This window comes from Peromyscus eremicus, chromosome 22 (assembly GCF_949786415.1).
Source record: "Peromyscus eremicus chromosome 22, PerEre_H2_v1, whole genome shotgun sequence".
NCBI classification, from domain to species: domain Eukaryota; kingdom Metazoa; phylum Chordata; class Mammalia; order Rodentia; family Cricetidae; genus Peromyscus; species Peromyscus eremicus.
The window spans coordinates 1,109,748-1,116,678 of NC_081437.1; the positions used below are offsets into that span (position 1 = coordinate 1,109,748).

At 35.4% G+C, this 6,931-nt stretch overlaps 1 pseudogene; it reads right to left on the reverse strand.

The window, feature by feature from the left end:
• Window positions 1-248: 248 nt before the first annotated feature.
• Window positions 249-371, reverse strand: LOC131897756 (U2 spliceosomal RNA; annotated as a pseudogene).
• Window positions 372-6,931: the final 6,560 nt, after the last annotated feature.

Sequence of the window (6,931 nt, forward strand, 5' to 3'; positions counted from 1 at the left end):
AATATTTTAACAAAGTTTTTGCCTCAGGGCTTTTTATTTTTCTTTCCTTCTGTATATCTTACTTTCACTGCTTTTCATATCTAGCTGGATGGTGGCTGCCTGTCCCCTCATTTCTCTTCTCCTTCTCTTCTTCTTCTTGAGCTTAAATTTCTCCTCTTACTTATGCTATCTGTTTGCCAGCTGCACATATCCATTTTCTGCCTAGCTATTTGTCATTTAGCTTTTATTAGACCAATAAGATGCCTTAAACAGGCAAGGTGAAAGAAATGCAATACACCTTTGCATAATTAAACAGGCATCTGTATATCATTAAACAAATGCAACATAAAGGAATGTAACACTTGATCTTAGCCAAAAGGCCAAGAGGCGATACCATGGGAATAGGGACAAGCAGAGTGCTAGGGAGGTCCCCAGGAATCCACAAAAATAACTCCACCATAAACTACTGGCAATGGTTGAGAGGGTGCCTGAGCTGACCTACTCTGGTGATTGGATGGCTGAATACCCTAACTGTCATCATAGAACCCTCATCTAGTGTCTGATCGAAGCAGATGCAGAGATCCATGGCCAGGTCCCAGGCAGAGCTGCAGGACTAAGCCCTCTGGATAGGTGAGACAGTTGTTTAGCTTGAACTATTTAGGGAGCCTCCATGCCGTGGGACCGGGACCTGTCCCTAGTGCATGAGCCAGCTTTTTGGAACCTGGTACCTATAGGGTAACAATTTGCACAGCCTTGGTGCAGGGAGGAGGGGCTTGGACCTGCCTCAACTGAACGTACCAGGCTTTGCTGACTCCCCATGGGGGCCTTGCCTTGGGGGAAGTGGGAATGAGGGGTGGGTTGGGGGAGAAGGTTGGGGGGGTGGGAGAAGGGAGGACAGGGAAATCTGAGGTTGATAAGTAAAATGAATAGAAAATCTCTTAATAAAAAAACAAAAAAATTAAAAGAAAAAAGAAATGTAACACACCTTTACACAGTTAAAGTAATATTCAGCAGCATAAACAAATGTAACCCATCTTCACATAGTTAAAATAATATTCCACAACAATGGTCTATGTTTATATGTCTAATACAAATACAGAAACTCCTTTCTATAGCAATAAATGTATGTTATTTTTAAAAAAGTACAGCATCTTACTGATATTAAGTTGTTATTATACTGGTTAGCATATGTGTGTTGTGCAGTTTGTATCCTAAATTTATATTTGGCAACTTCTTTTTGTTTTCAGCCCTTTTTTATTTAAATTTTTTTCATTTTGCATATCACTCACTGTTCCTTCTCCCTCCCCTTCTACCACTCTCCTGGACCACCACCCCTACACCATCCCCATCTCCTCCTCATAGGGGATAAGGATTTGGCAACTTCTTATGCTAGAATCTCTTAAGTGGGATTTCTGGAACAAGTTATTCTTAATATCAGGAACCTTGGGATCAGAAATACTTTTTACCAGTCATAATAGTGCAAGTATAGTTAGAATTCATAGCCAAGTCTATATTTTTTTATCTGGATAGCAGATGGACTAATTCTTTCTTAATACCTGTCTTAGAGGACAAGTTCCATTCACAGTAGTAACTTTATATAATCTACTGGGCTGCAGCTTTGGCAGAGCCTCAAATATTCTATTGCAATCACCTACTGCAGGAAAAAAGTAAACCTGTTAATGGGTTAGTCTGCTTTAACCTTTTATATTTTTAATTCACACAATAATGGGAGTCTGAAGGATTCTTGTGAGCTTCTTATCAACTAGGTAGAGGTAAAACTATTGTATGATTTTTTTTCTTTATGTTTTGAGATTGTACTATAAATAGATCATTTCCCCCCTCCTTACTCTACTCAGATTTGTGAACTTTTTCCCTATTAATTCTTTTTACATTCAGGTAACATATTCCTAAATATATAAATACAGCCTGTTATGTCTGTTTGCTGCTTGTTGAAGTAAAATTTCTTGAAACAATAACATTTATAAGGACAAAGGCTGTAGTCTATACAAATAATAACTTACAAATAGTTTATTTTCATCAGTATTCTGCTAGTATTGAATGGAATAACTCCTTCTTCATGCTACCACTCAATCAACATATATTTCCATAGCTCTTTCCTTTCCACTTTGTCCTGTATATATTTAAATATTTAAATTTAAGTTTTATGTGCACATTTACCCTTTGCATACATCTTTCATAAAAACAAATACAATTTTATCTTTTAAGAAACATGAATGTGCACATATTTCTGAGATATGCTGACTGAGATATCTTTGGATATATTCCCAGAAGATATGCAGCTGGATCACAGATATAGTTTCGTTTTGGAGTAACCTTCATATTGATTTCCACAGTGAGTTCATATTCCCAATTTTTACAGTTCCTCTTTCCTTATATCTTTGCCAGAGTTTGTTGTTTGTTTCTTTTTAAAGAATCTAGACAGTATTAATTTTTATAAAAAAAATTAAAATACATTTTTGAGACAGGTTTTCCCTGGTAGCTTTGGCTGTCAAAGATCCACTTGCCTTTGCTTCCTGAGTGCTGAGATTAAAGGCATGCTCCAGCACTGGCAGGCTAATAATATAAATTCTTAACTGAAATAGAATATATCATTTTCCCCTTCCCTTTGCTCTCTTCAGTCTCTCCTATGTTCCCCACACTTAAGTTAATATCCTATTTTCTTTTATTATTATTGCTACATCTATCTATCTATCTATCATCTATCTATCTATCTCTATATATGAATATATGTGCACAGTTATATAAATATAGCCTACTGAATCTGTTTTGTTGTTTCCATGTAGGCACTTTGACTGGGTGAAATAGATTATTTGTGTAGTTTGAATTTGCACTGCCTTAATGATTAAGGATGTTTTAATCTTGTGACTACTTTTACCCTTTAAAAGAAGGATCTAGTTACCCAACCAGTATTTTACATAATATATGCCTGATAAATAAAATATTTATTGAAGGATGTTAGGAATAAATGAATCTGGTGAGCTTAAGTTACTTATACTCATCTATAATGTAAATAAAAGGTTTTATAATTGAAATTTAAGGAGTGAATATATCTTTTTTTTGCAAAAGAAACAAAACAATAGTTGTTTAATAGAGTAGTACTATTTAATGTGGTAATCACTAGCCACATGTTACTATTTAAATTTAGGTTATTTCAAAATATATTCCTGTGCTACAATAGCTGTATTTCATGGACTTAGCAGTGCCATGAGGCAAGTGACCACCTTTTCAGCCAGCAGAGGCATTTCTTTCATGGCAAAAAGCACAACTGGATAACATATTCTGGGTTATGGTCAACTATAACATGGTCAAACATTCATGAGAATAGCAACTAAAAGAGCTTGTTTCAACCTCAATACAGCTCACTGCTCATGGACAATGAGCTGATTCCAAGACAGAAGGAGGCAGGTTAACACTAATATGGCTTGATTATGATCTTTATATTTGGATTTTTCATCTTTACCCATGTTTGCAACCGTTATCTTCTTTTGCTACAGGCCACAAGAATATTTTATAAGAACTCAGCTGGTTATGGCAAAGCCATTACCTGAAGGGATCAAGGAGTTCCTTCAGAGGAAGCAAAATTCCAAGGAGCTTTTGGTGTTATTTGGCTATTTATATATCAGCTGTCCTCTGTTATGAATATCATGTATGCCTTCATAGCTTTCCCAATTGATTTTTTCCTATAAATTGCTAACAGTGTGGACTGATCATTATTTGACTCTTTGGAGAACAACCTCAGGAAAGACTTCCCTCCCTCAAGCCCATCCGTTTCTTCTCCTTTTAGCACTGGAGTCAGATATCTCCCTTAGCCACATTCAAGGACTAACAGAAATAACAGTCCAAACCACCACATAATAAGTCTTACAAATTAAGGTAAATTCCACATGGAGACACCACCTAGGTCAGGTGAACCTTAAGCAATAGCTTTGCACAATTTAGCTCAGATCCTCCTTTTCTTACAGCCTTACTAACTTTATAGTCCTCTAATTCCTTACCTAACCACTTCTAGAAATATTTAGATAATCTTCTGCACTAATAACAGCATATAGCCAGATTCCCAGTTTCTAGACTCCCTGTAATTATCATCATTAGCTACATCCTGCCAGAGCCATTCTTCTGAATGAAGTTATCTTATCTGAGAAACTTCCCAGACTTTAAAGAACAGACCATATGTTGGAGATGGAAAAGATTTACACTGGCAAATAATTACCCAGGCCAGGCGGATGTGCTAATTAAGCTTAAATTTCTCCTTTCCCAAATTTTACCTCTAGTTCCAGATCTCCCTTTAACTATCACCAGAGGCACCTAGCTGTGCACAGGTTGCCTAGTGACAGAGCACACTTTCCCCCACCCTGGAGAAAAACGACAGATAACTTGGACAGATAGGAGCCACAAGAAAAAAAGAAGGCAGTTTTATTTTCACCCATTGACCTAGCAACTTATAGATTCTTAACATTTTCTACCAATCACATTTAAGATTATAGTTGAGCACATAAGTTCCCTCTTCTTAGATATTACCCAAATTTAGCCTTTAGTTAATTCATTTCCCCATTAATCACTTCCCTTTTGCATTGCAAATGATAATTAACAATTACTGTCCCTCTATTTGATTCTTATCGCCCCTCCATTCGACCCTGGAAGCCTGGCTTTGCACTGCCAAGGGATTACTGTTTGTAAGTGTATATATACTGAGACTCCCAGGGCATGGGAGAACAGATAAAAAGACTTGGAAGAATACATGATTGGACTAAGAGCTTGTTGTACTTACATTCTTTTCCTGAAAATAATTCTCACCATTTGTAATTTCTCTCCTGAGACCCTGGGAAGTATAACATTAAGGCTGGTCCTTTATTATTATAAAAGATTTTTTTATGCCATTTAGCAAGATTCTTCCATTAAGACTGTGTCTGAAATGACTACTTTAGATTCTGCTGCTGCCTTGTACCTTCAAAAGTTCAGTATAACCACAGGAAGGGCTAACCTGTGGTGCCTGTGAGCCACTGAATCTTTATGGTGGGCCTCTTTGCATGTGACAAGTATTTAGTGTGCCTCATTTATTTGTAAAAATATTAAATGTTAAAAATCCTTCTTGTTCTACATTTGATCAGGTATTTTAAATTGTAGGATTGGTTAAAATATAGGAATGTAAGTTTATATAAGAAAGGTTTCCTTACAAATTATAGATATAACCAAGCCATAGCATTTAAACACACAGACATTCTGATGCAGCCTTTAAGAAAAATATAGTCATCTCTGTTCATGTTCATTCCCTTTACTTTTATTATTCCATCTTCAGTTATTAAAAAAGATACAGTTGTATCATTAAAGCAGATCTTTTATTAAGATCTACTTTATTCATAAAACAAATCAAAATTTGAAATGTATTTCTAATTCATTTGAAGACTTCACATTTTATAGTTGATATGTTTTCTCCTTCAAAGTATTTAGTACAATTAGGTTGTTAAAACAATTGCATGAAGAGAAACAATTTTAATTTATTTAAGTATTTTACATTCTGCTTTGCTCCAGACAAATTACAAGCCATTTTTCAAGAGATGAAAAACAAGGAAATTAAAAGTATTTAGACTATAAGCAAGTAGTAATTAAAATTATCTCTTTGTTGGAATTATTTATATTATTTCTAATATTGAAATTTTCCTTTATCTATTCACCTTCCCTATAGTATTTTAAAGAAAATAACACTAAAAAGTCTCAGTGAAGTTTTAAATTTCTACTTTGCTTGACCATTTTTTCCCATTTTGAATTAAAAGTCATTTAAGTGCATGTTGAGATGTCACCAACTTTCACTAATAATTTTCTAAAATTACTTCTTTGGGGTACGTAAGTTTATTCATTATGCTCTGTGGATATCGTTCTGTATAAATAAAACACTGATTGGCCAGCGGCCAGGCAGGAAGTATAGGCAGGACAAGGAGAGAGGAGAATTCTGGGAAGTGGAAGGCTGAGTGGGGGAGACACTGCCAGCCACTGCCATGACAAGCAGCATGTCAAGATGCCGGTAAGCCAGGAGCCACGTGGCAAGATATAGATTTATAGAAATGGATTAATTTAAGATGTAAGAACTAGATAGCTAAAAGCCTGAGCCATTAGGCCAAACAGTTTAAACAATATAAGTCTCTGTGTTTACTTGGTTGTTTCTGAGCAGCTGTGGGACTTGCGGTGACAGATTTATTTGTCCTGACTGTGGGCCAGGCCAGAAAACTCTAGCTACAATTATGTAAGGTCCCAAGTACAATTAAGGATATAGTAAATACATTATTTTTCTATTCCAAATTTGTCTCTTTGTGTGTGTAAATAGAAACAGGGTATACATATGTGGACAATGATTTCTCAAGATGATCTTTGAATCACCATATCTGCTATGGAGACTTACAGTTTTCGGAATTAGAGAGTATGGATTTTTATGAGTTATTCAATTTTAAATCAATTAACTCCTTTAAGCTTCATTTCCCTCATCACTACAATGGAGATAGTATTATTATGCAGTTGTCTGGTGAGAAGGATGTAAATAACTAATATAGAGCATCTTAATAGTGTCTGGCCAATGGGATGAAGCAAGCAAGAGACACAATGCTGCCATTTTAGAGGTTAACTTGTTCAATTACACTGATTGCACAATTCTGCAAGAGATCGATTTTCTCCACAGTTCATTCTTGAAAATTAAAATAGCATTTTGGTGGCAGACAAAGTAGTTGAAGGAAAAAGAAATGCTGTGTTTCTTTATTCATTTGCAATCTCTGAAGTTAATACTTTAAGCTAAGAAGATATTGAAATCTTGATGTGAGGATGTTATCTACACATCTATTGTTGAAAATGGCAATAATTTGTTTCCTTAAACAAGATCCTGCATAGTGTCCATAATCATTCTCAAATGACAGTTATAAACTTATTCTATATCTTGTCTACCAAG